The sequence below is a fragment of the Nicotiana tabacum genome, chromosome 15, assembly GCF_000715075.1.
Source record: "Nicotiana tabacum cultivar K326 chromosome 15, ASM71507v2, whole genome shotgun sequence".
NCBI lineage: Eukaryota > Viridiplantae > Streptophyta > Magnoliopsida > Solanales > Solanaceae > Nicotiana > Nicotiana tabacum.
In genome coordinates this window covers 3,743,519-3,764,235 of record NC_134094.1, presented here as the reverse complement: position 1 = coordinate 3,764,235, position 20,717 = coordinate 3,743,519, and the positions used below count along the sequence as shown (strand labels likewise).

At 38.4% G+C, this 20,717-nt stretch overlaps 1 pseudogene; it reads left to right on the top strand.

Moving 5' to 3' along the window:
- The first annotated feature begins 2,688 nt into the window (after positions 1 to 2,688).
- On the top strand, positions 2,689 to 19,311 carry LOC107806129 (pre-mRNA-processing-splicing factor 8A-like; annotated as a pseudogene).
- The last annotated feature ends 1,406 nt before the right edge of the window (positions 19,312 to 20,717 follow it).

Below are 20,717 nucleotides of genomic sequence, written 5' to 3'. Positions count from 1 at the left end.
CCAATTAACCAAACCTTTTTCAGACATCTCAAAATCACTATAACCATCAGCATTCATCTTCCGCAAAATTTTTTTTGAGGCTTTGTATTGCCAGCTTATAGATATAATGCTCCTGAAAGCTGATTTCGACTATTTCATTTAAACAATCCTTGATATTACTTTTCAAGAATCTAAATGAACAATTATTATCTTTGAAGATTTTTTTTTCATATTACAGAATGACCAAAATCATTCAACTGGATGAATCCTATACATCCCCTGCTCTATTCAGATCCCAATAAATTCAATATTTGAAGGATTAATCATATTATAAATAATTTTCGCTTTTAACCTGCAACAACCCTCCTCCTTTATTCAAACTTAAAAAAACACAAAGATTTAAATTTTACAATAAACCCACATGCACATATGGAGACACATATCCATTCTTTGGTCAAATGAAGAAAAATGACCCCTTTAAACAAAAATAGATCTACCCTAAGCAATTGTTTGGGTGGTTGTTACACATCATTTCTTAATATATTATATCATATTGTTGTCTTAATGAGAAGAAATAATGTAACTAGGCGACCACACGAAATCAGTCGTTACATAAAAGGGGTCTTTTTATATCACGTAACAACAGATTTAGCAATAAAATTTAAATAACAATCACAATCACAATAAACATCGTATAAGAGGAGTAAAGATTGGCCCTATTTGAACAAAAACAAAATAAAATGATTAATTTTACAATAAACCGAGCTCCCACAACGAACAACACAATATTATATGTGAAGAAATTTTTTTCTCACCAAATAGTAAAGAGGTGAGCCCATTATCCATTGTTATGACACTTATATCGGTAATTTCTTAGTTAAAAAGATGAGACACAAAAGAATATATTTTCTGACATGTGGATCAATCGAATGTGATGATAGCTAATTTAGAGAATATGAGTTGAAATTAAAAAATAAAATAGTAAAAATCTGAAAAAAAGAATATACATAAAAAGGGTAGCCCAGTGCACTAAACTCGAATCCGTGACCTTCCGGTCACATGGAAAAATAGAATTGATGAGAAAATAAATATATTAGCGGGAGAATATTTTTATCCTAACTTACTCAATCCTAGGGCTGGGCATATATCGGGTAAAATCGATAGCCCGAACCAAAAAAAACTTATTGGGTTATCGGTATCGAATTATTGGGTTAATGGTTCGTTAACGATTTTGTGTTATTTTACTATTGAGTTATCGGTTCGGATCTCGATTTGCCCAATTTTATTAACGATTTAACCGATAACTCAATAAGTTTTATCAAAATTATAATTTTACACTTAGGTATATAAATCACCTTAGGACTTCATTCTTTTTTAGTATTATGTTTGGACTTCTTAATTTTCAAAGTTCAATTGTTTGATTGCACAAGTGGACTTGAGCAAACCTCTTAATTCCTCGTATGGCTTTTGCGATTATGGTCCTCTAATATTCCCAGTGCTCAGTATATCCTGCTGATTGATCCTCCCAATGGATTCTCCGAGTAGTCTGGAGTATGCATACCACTTTTCCAGAATATGTTATTGCTCTTGCTATAATTGTTGGATAAATATATTTTACGGTATCGGTATATTTAATATTTCTCTCTTAAACAATAAAATATTATTGCGTTTGATGAAAAAAAATTAATAATGAGTTATTTAGTTATTGTCTTGGTAGGATACAAGTTAATATGGTGTATTTATTCTCTTTCATTTCATAATATCACTAGTATTAGAGTACGCGTGTTGTACATGTACCATATCAGTAAAATATATACGCTAAAAATAATAAAATAATATTTAAAATATATAATTGGGATAATTCAAAAAAATTTAGTGTGAATTAAGACTAATACAAAGAATTATAATTGAATTATAGTTAGTTTGGACAATTCAAATAAGGAAATGATTTATGTATAAATCTCTCTATTTATTCCTAAATATTAATTTTCACCATAGTTCAAATAAGAAATTTTTATTTAATTTTAAAGTATTACAGATTAGGAAAATAAACTTTAATATTAATGAGCTTTAAATAAGGAAGTTTATATAAAATAAAAATTTAATTGCTTTTAGAATCCTAATATTTAGGATTCTCTATATAATTCAAATATGGAAAATACAATAATTAGAGTTATAGTTGATTTCAATCTCTAAGATATTAGAAAAATAATTAAATTACTATTTTGTTTAGTGCAAACTCTATTTGTAAAGGGTAAAAAAAGCGAACGACATTTTGTTAAGAGTCTTTGTGCTTTTAATATAGTATATAGATATATATAGATATAAATTAGTGTTCATTCGTGTGTGAATATATGAACCAACCAACTTTTTGATGATGGTAGACATGTGTCCATGAAACTTTTACTCACTCCTTAGAACATAATTGAAGGGATCAAAATTATAAGAAATAAATAGCGTTATACACTACACTTTTTCCTCTAATTAAGTTATTTTATCGGATAAACCGATAACTAAACCGATAATGATCGATAATTGATTAACCGATAACCAATATAAAATTATTAATGATAGTTTGGTACCACTGAGCTTCAGAAAATCTAGCACGAAACCCATAATTATAAAAATTATATATATATATATATATATATATATATATATATATATATAATGTTACATATCAAGTTCACTCTTTCTGCTGTTGTTCCGGGGAAAGAAGTCGAATTTGGGAAGGTGTGGATCCTCGATCCGAGTTTTGAATGGAGTTTCAATTTGGTGAGATGCCGCCGGCTCCAGGTACAAGCTCAGGACCGGCGATGATGCCTCCTGGTACAAGCGGTAGCAGCGGAGGACCGGCTCCGCCGCTGCCACCGCCTTCTTATACTGTTTTGCCGCCCTTGATGCCGCCGCCTCCAGGTACAAGCTCAGGACCGGCGATGATGCCTCCTGGTACAAGCGGTAGTAGCGGATGACCGGCTCCGCCTTCTTATACTGTTTTGCCGACGGAGGCTCAGCTTGAAGAGAAAGCTAGGAAATGGATGCAGCTTAACTCTAAGCGGTATAGCGTAAATTTGGATTTGTGGAGACGCAAAAGGAAGATATGCCTCCGGAGCATGTTCGCAAGATTATTAGGTAATTTTTTTTTTTTTTGCCTTTTTGCTAGTTAAATTTGTGCATTTTAGGTGTATTTTATCAGAAAATACAGGCAATCTATTTCTGAGGTGTTGTGCTTTAGTTTATTAGGTAATTCTTTGCGTTGTCAGTAAATGCATTAGTAGGTGTGAGTTAAATCAGAAAATAGTGGATATATATAATACACACATATATAGGAGGTGTTTAAATCAACAATGTGGTTTCTGGAGTTTTAATATCTGGGGCCTCATGACTATCTTTGTTGTTTTAAATTGTGTGTAAATGAATTTAAACACTTGCACAATGGGAGCAACCAACTTCTCGAACACCTGGAAAGTAGAACCTGAAATCATTCAAGTATGGGGGCTGTTAAAAATTAAAAAGATAGAATGAAGGAAAAAACAACTTGTTACCTGAGTGAATTCTGATAGGATAGTAGTCCAAGTGCCTTAATCCATACCTATATTAAGTTCAGATGTCAGTATAGAAGAACTGGGGTTTTCTACATTGTCTCAACATCACCTTTACTTTTACAAATCATGACTTTGGTGATGATGTTTGCTCAGCTTTATAAACAACAACAACAACAACAACCCAGTATAATCCCACAAGCGGGGTATGAGGAGGGTAGAGTGTCCGCAGACCTTACCTATACCATGGGGGTAGAGAGGTTGTTTCCGAAAGACTCTCGGCACAAGAAGATGAAATAAAACATTAGATCAGTAATAACAACATATGCCAGAAAGATAGTACCAGCGAACTAAGAATCAAAAAAATAAATGGAAAAAGCAATATCAATAATCAGTACAGTGGCAAGGTACTAGGAAACCGGAGTGAAAAAATAGTATGAACATAACATGTACCTCTAGAATACTAAAACAAGACATTAACCAACTAGCCTTACACCCAGAACGGAGTAGAAAAACGCTCAACTACTTACTAACCTTCAGCCCTAATATTCGCTCTCCATACCTTCCTATCAAGGGTCATGTACTCGGTGAGCTGGAGTCACGCCAACCACCCTCAACCTCTTCTCATACCTGTTAAGGCTAATCGCTCGCACATCCTAACCGGGGAATCTAGGCTTCTCCTCTACACATGCCCGAACCATTTAACCCCCTCTTCCCGCATTTTGTCTTCTATGGGAGCCACACCCACCTTTGTCCGAATATCTTAATTTCTAATCTTATCCAACCTAGTGTGCCCGTACATTCATCTCAACATCCTCATTTATGCTACTTTCATTTTCTTGTATCTTGACTGGCCAACACTTTGCCCCATATAACATGGCCGGTCTAACAACTGCTCTATAAAACTTGCCTTTAAGTTCCAGGGGCACTTTTTTGTCACATAAAACGCCAGATGCTAACCTCTAATTCATTCATCCTGCCCCTATACAATGTGTGACATCCTCGTCGATCTCCTTGTTCCCCTGGATAATCGACCCAAGGTACTTAAAACTTTCTTTCTTGGTGATGACTTGTGAATCAAACCTCATGTCCCTGTCCGCTCCCCCCGTCGCGACGCTGAACTTGCACTCCAAGTGCTCTGTCTTAGTCCTGTTCAACTTGAAACCCTTAGACTCAAAGGTCTGTCTCCAAACCTCCAGTATCTTATCAACACCGCTGTCACGCCCCAAGCTCGGGGAGCGCGACCGCTGCTCAATTGAGATACCCGGTCAAGCAAGTCGACTTGATGCCTTCTGCCCAACCTTACCCATGAACAATATAAGAATCAGTAACAAGAGATAGACAGGAGACGAGTAAAGTGTTCCACATTCTTTTTCCATTACTCAAAGGAAATTCATTTACAATTTCCAAAATATTACAAGTTCATAGTTATGAGGGAAAATATGATTGACAAATACCAACACTTCTAGTTCATTACCCAACATCGAACACCATCCACAACATGTCTACGGAGCCTCTAAGTATAACAGAAGAGTAGTATAGAATTGCAGGCGACAAGGCCCCGGCTATACCTCAAAACACAACGTGCAAAATCAAATGTCATAGGGCCCCGAAGTAGAATAGGGCTTACTGCGTCTGCTGAGTAGAGGGTAACTGCTAACGAGGAACAAAGCTGCCTGCTGACTAACCACCTGCATCTATTAAAGATGCAGCGCCCCCGGCAAAAGGGACGTTACTACATATGGAATAGTACTAGTATGTAAAGCTAAATACCCTCTCATGAAATAGAATACCAATATAATAAATGAATAATCATGAAAAGCAACAAGGTAAAACCAATGATGTCCAAATGCCAAGGTAAAACATACCAATTTTCACAATAATTATTTTTGGTTGGGAGATCATTAGACGTCGATTATCACACCATACACGAGGCATGGAGTTCGATCACAAACTCGATCGGTTGAGACATCTCTCCACGAATCAATGTGGATTGACGTGGTGATGCAGAAAAAAGGTGTTAATAAGAATGAGGAACCACCATGCGCGCGACATGGCATCCGATCACCACCCGATCAGCTAGGGCATCTCCCCACATATGCCGTGTAAGTCGACATCAAATCCAGGGCTATCAACATATCAATCTCATCCCAATTAAGGGGAATAATGACAATCCACTCCTACACCATGTGTAGTAGTTTCGGGTCTGGGCTGTTACGACCCACCCTTCCCGGCTCGCTAATGATATTCTCAAAAATATTTTTGTATGCAAAGGAAACAAAAATACAAATGCATTCATTTCATGACCTTTCATACCATATATAGTTTCATTTGTACTTTCAACCACTCACAACATCATTGTTTCATTGGCTCTCTTGGCCATACATAGAGTTATCTATTCAAGGCACGATGACCGTATTTCATATTTCACACTTTCACTTCTTTACTTTCAATGACCATGATCATAAACATCAACATATAGAACATTCCGGAAATCATAGCTTTCAATTCCTTAGTAATGAAAGCTTTAAACACAATGGATTTCTTTCAAAAGAAATGGAGCAAAATGATTGGCAATCGAAGCACAAGTTAAAATCATAAACGGATGATCCACCATTTATTTTTGAAATACTTCTCTCAAATGGCATTGCACAGTTTCAACTCATGAGTAAATAAGAACTCAAAACACATTAGAAATACTTACAAAGGAGAGCACGATGATTTACGAGTGAAACATGGATTCAAATCATATGCATTAGTAAAAAAAACCATATTTGAACATTTTCCCACTTAGGGGAGCATAATATGATAAGGGAAGTTTGAACATGACTTGAGTACATAAGCTTTTAAGCAAATCTATTTTCGGAATCAATTTGTAACAATTGGAACGAGAGTTTGAACAAACCATATTTAGAACTTCCGAGGAACTCATGGATTCCAATTCTAGAAAGGGAGTTTAGCCAACATACCTTCCTTGCCTTCCTTAGGTTACTACAACGTCCCAATACTTCTAGCAATTTCAATCTATCGGAAGATAGGGAAAATCGAATACTAATTAGAAGGATTCTCATAATATAAGTCTCTTGGGAATTTTGTCAAACACCTACTATGCAAAATCGACTACAAAGCTCTACAATATAAATCCCTTCCTCCCTCAACCAATTTCAACAAGAAACTACCCAAAATAGTTTAACAACCCCACATACTACCTCCTATTGGCACATGCATGGCCCATCTCCAGCCCCACAACATACTTAGACCCATAACTTCTTGCATGAAAACTTAGGAGAAGTATTTACCCGGATAGATGATGGTTTAGTGAGTGGCTTCCATGATTCTTGAAGATTGGGGCAAGAATGGATGATCAAAATTGCTAGGTCTTCTCCCTCTCTCTCTCTCTTTCTCTCTCTAAGATACTCTCCTTTCTCTAAAACATCAGATTTTTGCCTTCAAAACAAGCCCCAAAGGCTTTTAATCAAAATGGGGTCGGGTTATAAAAATAGAAAATGGAACCTCCGAACTTAACTATGCGGTCGCAGAGTGGACTGCAGAACATGCAAAAATGGTCCCAAAAACTGGACTGGCCTGGTTAAATCTATGGCAGGTTTGCGGTCCGCAGACCAGTTATGCGGCCGCGAAATGGATTGCAGAATCACCCTTCGAAATTTTTCATACGAAATCTGCGACGAAAGTGCGTACTGTGAAACGATTATGCGGTCGCATAATGGACCGCACAATGATCTTCAAAATTCAACTATTTTTCTGCTCAACTCCGCGATGGGTATGCGGCCCGCAGAATGGATTTGCGGCCCGCAGAATGGATCTGCGGTCGTGAAACTGACCGCAGAACTGCCTCCTTTTGCAAAATTTTCACCAACTCTTCAATACATTCTTCAACCCAAAAAGTCCTTATCGCGGCGAGCTTGCAAGCACGTTAGCCTATCTCGGCACCACAAAACTTTAAATTCCTTGGCGAAAATTTTACGGGGCCTTACAACCGCCTCACGTCTCATAAATCAGAACTATATCATTAGCAAATAACATACACCATGGCACCTCTCCTTGATATGGTGCGTCAGTGCGTCCATCGCCAGGGCAAATAAGAAAGGGCTGAGGGTAGATCCTTGGTGTAACCCCGTAACCACCGGAAAATGCTTCGAGTCTCCTCCTACTGTCCTAACCCGAGTCTTGGCTCCATCATACATGTCCTTAATCACACTAATGCATGCTACCGGGACACCTTTTACCTCCCAGCGTATCCAAAGAACCTCCTTTGGGACCTTGTCTTATGCTTTCTCTTGGTCAATAAACACCATGTGTAGATCCTTCTTCGTATCCCTGTACTGTTCCTCCAACCTCCTGATAAGCTGGATAGCTTCCGTAGTTGAACGACCATGAATCCGAATTTGTTCTCGGATATAGACATGGACCTCCTCACCCTCATTTGCTCAGCTTTATGAAGTGTGATATTGTTGTGTTTTTCTCTCCTTTGCTTATCGAGCTCATACATCTTGCAGGGACCATGGGGATATGTCATCAAAAAAATATCGTCATGATAAACGTGTGTATCTCGGAGCTCTTAAATTTGTCCCTCATGTTGTTTACAAACTTCTCGAGAACATGCCTATGCCGTGGGAGCAGGTACTTCCTACTGTCTTGCTGATTGTTTTATTTTGACAAATCGTGCCGTGCCGTGTCTTGTTGTAGTAGTTGAATCCACATTTTGTTCTGTAATGCTTTTGTTTTAACAGGTTCGAGATGTGAAAATCCTGTACCATATTACTGGTGCTATTACATTTGTTAATGAGATACCATGGGTTGTTGAACCTATATATCTGGCTCAGGTATGCTACTGGACCCCTGCTTTGGTTTCTTTCTAACTCCACTAAACGATATGTTTTGGACTGATTCATAATCATGAAATCTGCAGTGGGGCACTATGTGGATCATGATGAGGAGGGAGAAGAGAGACCGGCGGCATTTCAAGAGAATGCATTTTCCTCCTTTTGACGATGAGGAGCCTCCATTAGATTATGCTGATAATCTTTTGGATGTTGATCCGTTGGAGCCAATCCAGTTGGAGTTGGATGAAGAAGAAGATTCAGCTGTTTATAACTGGTTTTATGACCATAAGCCACTGGTGAAAACAAAGCTTATTAACGGTCCTAGTTACCGCAGGTGGCATTTGTCCCTCCCTATAATGGCTACACTTCACCGGCTGGCTGGACAGCTGCTTTCAGATCTGACTGATCGCAATTACTTCTACTTATTTGATATGGAGTCCTTTTTCACTGCTAAAGCATTGAATATGTGCATACCTGGTAAGGAATATGCTCAATTGAGTGGTTAGTTATATGTTTCCGTCTTCTAAGTTCTTAGCTATTTGGTGTGCCCATAAAATGCTAGTGGTCTGAACTGCTTCAGCTTGCCTAGCTGAAGATCAGTATCCTCCCATTAAATTCTAAGTTTTCTTTTTCTGCCTAGTATCTGCGTAATCTTATCGAGAAGGTATACCTGAGTGCTAGGTAATTCAGGAACCAATTATGATATTGGTGAGTTCTCCCATCTGTTCAGTATTTGTTTGGCTATTTCCATGTTCGCCCTGCATATTTGGCTATCCTCTCCTAATTTAGGTAATGTGTGACATTCCAACAGGATCGCCTTCTAGCATCACTTTTTGTCCATTTTTTCCTGGCCTTGGGTGGCTGGATTAGGGAATAAATTTTCATGGTATGTGTTGAGGCGTAGTTATTTTTGTTGTATTGAATCTTCATGGTTGGTGGACTGTTTCCATTAAGAAGCTTCTTTTCTGCTGCAGGTGGGCCCAAGTTTGAACCTTTATATCGTGACATGGAGAAAGGAGATGAAGACTGGAATGAGTTTAATGATATCAACAAATTGATCATCAGGTCACCGCTGAGGACAGAGTACAGAATTGCCTTCCCTCACCTCTATAACAACAGACCAAGAAAGGTGAAGCTTGGTATATATCACACTCCGATGATCATGTACATAAAAACAGAGGATCCAGATCTACCTGCTTTCTATTATGATCCGCTTATACATCCCATAGTCACCAAGGACCGTCGAGAGAAAAGTTCATGAGGATGACGATGATGATGACTTTAACTTGCCTGAGGGTGTTGAGCCATTGCTGAATGAGACTCCAATCTATACTGATACTACTGCTGCTGGTATTTCCCTGTTGTTTGCCCCACGCCCATTTAACATGAGATCTGGTCGGACAAGACGTGCTGAAGATATACCCCTTGTGTCAGATTGGTTTAAGGAGCATTGGTGTGGTTCCATCTTCACTTTTACTTTTGTTGTAGCAAGCTAATCTTTATACCGTAAATGTATCCAACTATCTATTTTGATTTCCTCCAGTCCTCCATCATATCCTGTCAAGGTGCGTGTCAGTTATCAGAAGTTATTGAAATGTTTTGTGTTGAATGAGCTACATCACAGACCTCCCAAGGCCCAGAAGAAGAAGCATCTCTTCCGCTCACTTCAAGCCACAAAATTTTTCCAAACCACAGAACTTGATTGGGCTGAAGCTGGTCTCCAAGTTTGCAAGCAGGGATACAATATGCTGAATCTCTTGATCCATAGGAAAAACCTGAATTATCTTCACCTTGATTACAATTTTAATTTGAAGCCTGTTAAGACACTAACTACAAAGGAACGTAAGAAATCCCGGTTTGGTAATGCTTTCCACCTTTGTCGTGAAATTCTGCGTTTGACAAAGTTAGTTGTTGATGCCAATGTTCAGTTCCGTCTGGGAAATGTTGATGCATTTCAGCTGGCAGATGGCTTACAATATATTTTTTCACATGTGGGTCAGTTGACGGGTATGTACCGTTACAAGTACAGGCTTATGAGGCAGATTCGAATGTGCAAGGATTTGAAACATTTGATCTATTATCGATTCAATACTGGGCCAGTTGGAAAAGGTCCTGGTTGTGGTTTCTGGGCACCTATGTGGAGGGTGTGGTTATTCTTCCTTCGTGGTATAGTGCCTCTTTTGGAACGATGGTTAGGAAATTTACTGGCGAGGCAATTTGAGGGTCGCCATTCAAAGGGGGTGGCCAAAACTGTCACAAAGCAACGTGTTGAAAGTCACTTTGACTTGGAGCTCCGTGCTGCAGTAATGCATGATGTCCTTGATGCTATGCCAGGTGATAATCGTCTACTATTGATTGTCTGTCTTTCTTGGGATGCTTTCGTTTCTTTACATTACACGAACCAACTCTTTTTGCTAATATAGTGCCTCTTTACTTTAGAGGGTATCAAGCAAAATAAAGCGAGAACCATTTTGCAGCATCTAAGTGAAGCATGGCGTTGTTGGAAGGCAAATATTCCTTGGAAGGTACTATTCTTCTCCTTTTCCCCTCTTCTGTAACAATGAGTTTCGCTTTAGACTACACATCTATTTGATTAATTCTTTTGGCTATTTGTTTTATTAGGTCCCAGGTTTGCCTGTTCCTATTGAGAACATGATTCTCCGCTATGTCAAATCAAAAGCTGATTGGTGGACAAATGTTGCTCACTACAACCGTGAACGTATAAGAAGAGGAGCAACTGTTGACAAGACTGTGTGTCGTAAAAACCTTGGAAGATTGACTCGCCTTTGGCTGAAGGCTGAACAGGTGAGCTTTACTGATATTATCTGTGGGTTTTCTTTTACTCAAAAAATTGCATTGGTGTTATAATATCTGCTTATTGTAGATAAGCTTGGTGGTAATTCATGTTGCTTTGTGGTTTCCTTCAATTAACAGGAGCGGCAACATAACTACTTGAAAGACGGCCCATATGTTACTCCAGAAGAAGCAGTAGCTATTTATACTACCACTGTGCATTGGTTGGAGTCGAGGAAGTTTTCTCCTATTCCATTCCCTCCATTGTCATACAAGCATGATACGAAGCTACTTATCCTTGCTCTTGAGAGACTGAAAGAATCTTACAGTGTGGCTGTGAGGTTAAACCAGCAGCAAAGAGAAGAGTTGGGCCTCATTGAGCAAGCTTATGATAATCCGCATGAGGCATTGTCAAGGATTAAGCGTCACCTACTTACTCAGCGTGCCTTCAAAGAAGTAAGTTTTACTATTTGAAATACATTTTTGAGTGTTAAGGAGCTCAATGTACTGATTTGGTGGGAGCAACTATGATCTTGTTACATTTTCCTAGGTTTATAAAGTTTATATCCTATGGGGTCGTTTGGTTTGAAGATAAGTTATGCTGAGATTAGTTATGTTGTGACTAGTTATCCTGGTATTATTTCTTATTGGCTGTTTGGTATGTTGTTTTAATCCTGGGATTGTCAATTTTACTGCTTTATCTTGGGATTACTATTCCACTCCACCATCTGGCAGATATAAGTTATCCCGGTACTATTCCTAATCCTGAGATTATTTTTATCCCAGGATTATTTTTGTTTATCCATCATACCAAACGACCCCTAAGTATTTACTTAATCCAAATAGCCTAAACGAGGTTGCTGAAAGGTCATACAAGAATCAGGGATATCAGATAGTTAGACCACTCTTGCTACTGCTGCCATACCATGGTCCAATTTTCCCATAATTTTGCACAGAGAGAGATTTGGTATCATGTAAATTCTGCTGAAAAAACCTAGGTCTATGATATGTGGGAAAAAATCCTTGCTAGGATTAAATATAAATTGGAGTTACCTCTCTCTACACACATACACACACACACACATGCATTAGTTAATTGAAATTTGGGTTAGAGAAACAAGATAAGATGTGTGCTCTGATCATTTCCTGGAAGTTGCTGAAGAGAGACCTTCTAATTCAGTTTGGTAGTATCTGTAAGAATGTCTTTCTTCAAGTATGAACTGATGATTGCATTTCACAGGTTGGCATTGAGTTCATGGACTTGTACAGTTACCTGATTCCTGTTTATGAGATCGAACCACTTGAGAAGATTACTGATGCGTACCTGGACCAGTACCTATGGTATGAAGGTGATAAGCGCCATCTCTTCCCAAATTGGATTAAGCCTGCTGATTCAGAGCCACCACCACTATTAGTATATAAATGGTGTCAAGGCATAAACAATTTGCAAGGAGTATGGGACACCAGTGAAGGACAGTGTGTGGTGATGCTGCAGACAAAGTTTGAGAAATTCTTTGAAAAGATTGACCTGACCATGTTGAACAGGTATTTGTTGTTGAGAGCTGCTGGTATTTAGATTTCATAACGGTTCTCTTTTTCCTTTTTGGGTATTGTGTTGACCTACTTTCATTTTCTTGCAGGCTTCTGCGTTTGGTGCTGGACCACAATATTGCTGATTATGTTACTGCAAAAAACAATGTTGTGCTGTCTTACAAAGATATGAGCCACACAAACTCATACGGGCTGATACGTGGTCTTCAATTTGCTTCGTTTGTTGTACAGTACTATGGGCTTGTGTTGGATCTTTTGCTCCTAGGTTTAACTCGAGCTAGTGAAATTGCTGGTCCACCACAGATGCCTAATGAATTCATAACCTTTAGTGATACTAGAGTGGAAACGAGGCATCCTATCCGGTTGTATTCTCGCTACATTGACAAGGTGCATATATTATTTCGCTTCACTCATGAAGAGGCTCGGGACCTTATCCAAAGATATCTTACTGAGCATCCTGATCCCAACAATGAAAACATGGTTGGTTATAACAACAAGAAATGCTGGCCAAGAGACGCAAGAATGAGGCTCATGAAGCATGATGGTAATTGTCATTTAGGCTATTCTATGTTGTGCCTTAATTTCGAGTTTCTATAATTGGTGATTTTTCCTGATTGCAGGTAAAATTAATGAGAGTTGATTTATTTTCATTTTACTGTGAAACTTGACTTTCTTTTTGGTTAAATTCAATTTCAGTTAATCTTGGGAGAAGTGTCTTCTGGGACATGAAGAATCGGCTGCCTAGAAGTATTACTACATTGGAGTGGGAAAACAGCTTTGTCTCTGTTTATAGCAAAGATAACCCAAACTTGCTCTTCAGCATGTACGTACATCTTTCTGTTTGTTGTCTGTTATAGCTTTTTTGCGTGGTGATATCTATTTAGAGAATTCTGTTGATTACTTGAATGATATTCTCGGGGTTGGGTGGTGATGAGGACTGGATAATTCCATATTTTGAATTCTACCCCAGAATCCTTTGTGGCTAATATCTTGGGATAGGAGTTAGAACTTATTTGTGTCTTACTCTTCCTAATTTTAGACCTGCTAAAAGTTCGCCGGAATATTCATTCGCGATGAGCTGTTAACGGCGCACACTTTCTATTAAAGTTTGAAGTGTTGAGGATCTTATTTAATGAGCTAACCTTGACATGCTTGTGTAGGTGTGGATTTGAAGTTCGGATACTGCCTAAGATAAGAATGACCCAAGAGGCATTCAGCAATACAAGAGATGGAGTCTGGAATCTACAAAATGAGCAGACTAAGGAACGCACAGCTGTTGCCTTCTTGCGTGTAGATGATGAGCACATGAAGGTGTTTGAGAATCGTGTTAGGCAGATCCTCATGTCCTCTGGTTCTACAACATTCACAAAGATTGTTAACAAATGGAACACTGCTCTTATTGGTAACATCTTGTCCTGAGTTTCTGCCTATTAATTGTTTCAAACATGAACTTTGTCACTAAGGTTTTTGGTTTACTCTTGTAGGCCTCATGACATATTTCCGTGAAGCAACAGTGCATACCCAAGAATTACTTGACCTGCTGGTCAAATGTGAAAACAAGATACAAACTCGTATTAAGATTGGTTTGAACTCAAAAATGCCCAGTAGGTAAGTTCTTGAATACGTGTGAGCGTATGGTGGAATTATTTTAATTTTCAGTAAATACATTTTCTACATCTCTTCTAATGATGAATATGCTTTAGGTTTCCTCCTGTTATTTTCTACACACCAAAGGAAATTGGAGGGCTGGGAATGTTGTCAATGGGTCACATATTGATTCCGCAGAGTGATCTTAGATATAGTCAGCAAACAGATGTTGGTGTGACACATTTCAGAAGTGGAATGAGCCATGAAGAGGACCAATTGATTCCAAATCTTTATCGATATATACAGGTGACTTTCGAAGCTGGCTTTGACTTTTCTCTTGTCCACCTAAATTAGTTTTACTAATACTAACTTATTACTCCTTGACAGCCGTGGGAGAGTGAGTTCATCGACTCTCAGAGAGTTTGGGCCGAATATGCTTTGAAAAGGCAGGAAGCCCAGGCACAGAATAGGCGTTTGACTCTTGAAGATCTGGAAGTGAGTAATTGCTATATTGATAACTTTCTCTTGCATCCTTTGGACCATTGGAATTTTTCTACACTATCTGCTACTCTGCTGTAGTTCTTAAGTGGTTTGTAGGTATATCATTTGTGATATCTGGAATTTCCTTTCATTGTGGCGCCGAAAAGAAAACTTCAAAATACAAAAGCAAATCATAAGCTTAGCTTTTTTTAGGGGGGGTGATATGTGTTACTTGCAGCTTTCATGTTATTTTGGCAATTGACTGTTTGCTGGTTTTGTTAACTTTCCTCTCTTGTGATTCGTTAGGATTCATGGGATCGTGGAATACCTCGAATCAATACATTGTTCCAGAAGGATCGCCACACCCTAGCATATGACAAAGGATGGAGAGTGAGAACAGACTTTAAACAGTACCAAGTTCTTAAGCAGAATCCATTCTGGTGGACACACCAGAGGAATGATGGAAAGCTATGGAACCTGAATAACTATCGTACTGATGTGATTCAAGCTCTTGGAGGAGTTGAAGGAATTCTTGAGCATACATTATTCAAAGGAACATAGTATGCTCTCTTCCTCATTGCTCTTTGTATTTCTTTTAATATTATTGGGAGCCAATGCGTTTTTGCTCTCTGAACTGGATTGTGTGGTTTCAGTTGGCACTTTGCATAACCTTTTGGTGCAGGCTTTACTAACTTAATTTCCTTGATATTTCAGTTTCCCTACTTGGGAGGGTCTTTTCTGGGAGAAAGCTTCAGGTTTTGAGGAATCCATGAAGTACAAAAAATTGACTAATGCTCAACGATCTGGGCTTAATCAAATCCCTAATCGTAGGTTTACTCTTTGGTGGTCGCCAACAATAAATAGGGCCAATGTCTATGTTGGTTTCCAAGTACAGCTGGACCTGACCGGGATATTTATGCATGGGAAGATTCCAACTCTGAAGATATCTTTGATACAGATCTTCCGTGCACATTTGTGGCAGAAGATCCATGAGAGTGTTGTCATGGATCTTTGCCAAGTTTTGGATCAAGAGTTGGATGCATTGGAAATTGAGACTGTACAGAAGGAAACAATTCATCCAAGAAAGAGTTACAAAATGAATAGCTCATGCGCTGACATCCTCCTCTTTGCTGCCCATAGATGGCCAATGTCGAAACCTAGTCTTGTGGCCGAATCGAAGGATGTGTTTGACCAGAAGGCTAGTAACAAATACTGGATAGATGTGCAGCTTCGATGGGGTGACTATGATTCTCATGATATTGAGCGTTATACTCGAGCAAAGTTCATGGATTACACAACAGACAACATGTCTATTTATCCATCTCCTACTGGTATGTCACGTGTGCATCTAGTGATCCACTGAATTTATTTCCTTTGTCAGACAGGTTATAGTTATTTCTTTTTGCAGGTGTAATGATTGGACTTGACCTTGCTTACAACTTGCATTCCGCCTTTGGTAACTGGTTCCCTGGTTCAAAACCATTGCTTGCCCAAGCCATGAACAAGATTATGAAGGTACTTTTCCCCTTACAATCATCCATTATTTTCATGAACTGGTTTGCGTGTAGTATATGTTGCAGCTAAAAGTTTCTTAACATCCTTATGCTCCATTATGCAGTCAAATCCTGCACTCTATGTTCTGAGGGAACGCATAAGGAAAGGGTTGCAATTGTATTCTTCAGAGCCCACAGAACCATATTTATCATCTCAGAATTATGGAGAGATTTTCAGCAATCAAATTATATGGTTTGTTGATGACACAAACGTGTACCGAGTGACCATCCACAAGACCTTCGAGGGAAATTTGACGACAAAGCCCATTAATGGTGCAATTTTCATTTTCAATCCTAGGACAGGTCAACTGTTTTTGAAGGTAAGTGCAGTTCGACTGTAATTTTCTTGTTTACTCTTGGGCAAACTCCATTGTTCTCTAACTGATGTGTGTGCTGTGCTTTTCATTTACAGGTCATTCACACAAGTGTGTGGGCAGGGCAAAAGCGTTGGCCAAATGGAAAACAGCCAAAGAAGTGGCTGCACTTGTAAGGTCTTTGCCAGTTGAAGAACAACCGAAGCAAATTATTGTGACTCGGAAAGGGATGCTTGATCCTTTGGAGGTCCACTTGCTCGATTTTCCGAATATTGTTATCAAAGGAAGTGAGCTGCAGTTACCATTCCAGGCCTGTTTGAAGATAGAGAAATTTGGTGATCTTATACTGAAGGCTACGGAGCCACAAATGGTTCTGTTCAACATATATGATGATTGGTTGAAGAGCATCTCATCCTATACAGCATTCTCCAGGCTCATTCTCATCCTGCGTGCACTCCATGTGAACAATGAAAAGGCTAAGATGCTACTCAAGCCTGACAAGTCGGTCGTTACTGAGCCACACCACATCTGGCCTTCACTTACAGATGACCAGTGGATGAAGGTATGTTCAGGAAAATGTACCTATGCCTCCTTGAATTTGCCATGCCTTGATATTGTGAAAGAAACTTTTGTTAGGGGGACACCATTGTGTCAATTTTAATTTGATGGACTCCTTTCTGATTCTGGACTGTGCATGGTGCAGGTTGAGGTAGCGCTTAGAGATCTCATTCTCTCAGACTATGCAAAAAAGAACAATGTCAACACATCAGCATTGACGCAGTCTGAGATCCGTGATATTATACTTGGAGCTGAGATTACTCCTCCATCCCAGCAGCGCCAACAGATAGCTGAGATTGAGAAACAGGTTATAATCTTGGTCCTTCTAGTACTTATCAATGTGGGCCCCTTTGTTTTTACAGATTCAGTTGCTAATGTGCATCATCTTTTCAGGCCAAGGAAGCAAGTCAACTGACAGCGGTTACCACAAAGACCACAAATGTCCATGGTGATGAGTTGATCGTTACTACTACGAGTCCTTACGAGCAAGCTGCCTTTGGCTCTAAAACAGATTGGCGTGTGAGAGCAATTTCTGCAACAAATCTCTATCTCCGTGTGAACCACATATATGTAAATTCAGAGGACATAAAGGTAACACTTGCTTTGCCATCTATTGTTTAACTAGACATACTATACCTTTAGCACCTTGCTCGTAGAATCACTGTTACAATGGCAACGAATTCGGTGTTAATATTTTGGTTTTTACCTGTTTGTGCAGGAGACTGGATATACATACATCATGCCAAAGAATATTCTGAAGAAGTTCATTTGCATTGCCGATCTGCGGACACAAATTGCTGGTTACTTATATGGTGTAAGTCCACCAGATAATCCTCAGGTGAAGGAAATCCGGTGTATTGCAATGCCTCCACAGTGGGGGACACATCAGCAGGTGCATCTACCTTCCGGTCTTCCGGAGCATGATTTTCTCAATGACTTGGAGCCTTTGGGATGGATGCACGCACAACCAAATGAACTTCCTCAGTTGTCTCCACAGGTTAACTTCTATTCATCTTTGTTTTGTTGTGCAGCTTTAATGAGTTATATTTCCACGGGTTAGGTGGGATTTGTTTAGCCAATTGCTCTATGCACAGCTCTTCTAATGTGTGAATCTTTTGAATAACAGGATGTTACCTCACATGCTCGGATCCTGGAGAACAACAAACACTGGGATGGAGAGAAGTGTATTATATTGACATGCAGCTTCACACCAGGGTCTTGTTCGTTAACTGCATATAAGTTGACGCCAACTGGGTATGAATGGGGACGTGCTAATAAAGATACAGGAAACAACCCTCATGGTTACCTGCCAACTCATTATGAGAAGGTCCAGATGCTGTTGAGTGACCGATTCCTTGGCTTTTACATGGTAAGTGTGCTAGATATATGGATTATTCAGTTGGATTTTTGATTGCTGCTCCCGTCCCGTGTTTCCTGCATCTCCCTGCTTCCTTATATGCCATCTCCGTCTAGAACTGAATCTAAATTTAACTTTGTTGTGCAGATACCTGATAATGGTCCATGGAATTACAACTTCATGGGAGTGAAGCACACTGTTAGCATGAAGTACGGGGTGAAGTTAGGTACACCTCGGGAGTACTACAATGAGGATTACCGACCTACACATTTCCTGGAATTCAGCAATATGGAGGACGGTGACACTGCTGAGGCAGATCGGGAAGATACATTTACATAATACAATGCCATTCAAATATACGTTGGTAAGATTACCCTTAAGTCTTTGGGAAGTCAAATCGAATGGTGACTTTGTTGTGGTATGACATTATCAGCTATAATCCATAGTGTAGTGTCTGATGATATTAGATGGAACCTACAAGTTGTAAATATATCAAATGAATTTGTAGCTTGATACCACTGTATGCCTTTTATCCGAGGGCGAATGTCACTGCTCGTCTTTGTGGTTTAGAATTTAGCTCGTGCATTTTAGATGCGAAAACAAACTGATGTTTGTACAGTAAGAGAAAGCAAATCGTGTTTTTGGTATTTTGATTTTTCCCTTAATCCTGTTGCCGTAGGGGCATTCTATGCCTAAGAGCAATGCAACTGAACAGTGTAAGGTTTAGAATGTTAATGAATTAAATGTTAGTAATGTCTTTCTCTATTCGTATTAAAGGTTTGAGATGTTGCATCAGTGCATTTTTTTTGGACATGTATAACTGTCCTGAACCAACGGGGTAGGTACTTCATGTACGGGATCCATATTAATTGTTTATTTTTTTAGTATATACACAGATTATATATTAACTATACACAATTATACACATATAATACATAAATTATGCATATATTATACCTTCACCGGTTATTTTTAGTTTAAGTTATTAAGTGTGCGGTTATTTGTGTTAATACTTCATGTACGTACTAATTAAGAGTAAATTTCACGCATGTTGATTCAACTTTGAGTTTGTAGCACAAAAATTACTTTTTTATTTTTTTGTAACATAATAGTCATTTAACTTTGAGTTTGTAACATGAAGTTAATAGTTTGTATATATTTAATAAAAATTTTAAGACAAATACATAATTTGAGCCAAAATGATTGGGTTCGGCTGAACTCGCGGCAGATAGTGTGGTTCCACCTCGGTCTCAACCCCCATTTCATATGTTACACTGATTTTTAGGAACATTTTGGCATATAAGTTCTAAAATCAATGTATTATTAATGTCACTAACAATGTCCTGTTACCCTCATCGACTATCATTTTTTTTAGTATTATCCATTGAGATCTTAACTTTCTGTTATATCTAATTAAGTTGTAAAACAATTGAATATTGGTTGAGCGTAAGCAAGCAACCTAACCCCAATATCTAATTCCATTTTTATAATTCGAAATATCCAAAACAAAGATGGACAAATATGGCAAAATAATACCTTCACTAATTTCAAAGACTTTTTCCACCAATCAAACATATATCTTTCCACGAATTAAAAGAACATAGTTCTTTTACTTCCAAATTTAGCCCTTAACTTGACTTATATTTATCGTTAATTGTTCTTAATAATACCCATACCTACCAGTTAACAACTGATAAATTCACTTGGCCTGGTAAAAGTCACAACTATTGGACATAGCTGCCTTATTTTTTAGGTTACTAATTCACTTACTATGAGCAATTATCACTAATATTTTATTTGTTCAAATTTTAATGTTATCTGATACATGTATTAATGGAAGATAATAGATATCCAGTAAAATAACCAAGATCTGCGCAAGGTAATTTGGACACCACCATATAAAGATAAAGAATAATTAGTGTAAATTTTGTGGCCATAACCTTATTTTCAATGTACTAATTCACTTTCTATGAATAATTATCACTAATATTTTATTTGTTTAAATTTTCATGTTATCTGATGCATGTGTGAATGGAAGGTAATAGATATCCGATAAAATAATTAAGGCATGCGCAAGGTGATTCGGACGTCACCATCATAAAGATGAAGACTAATTAATGTAAATTTTGTGGCCATAACCTTATTTTCTATGTACTAAT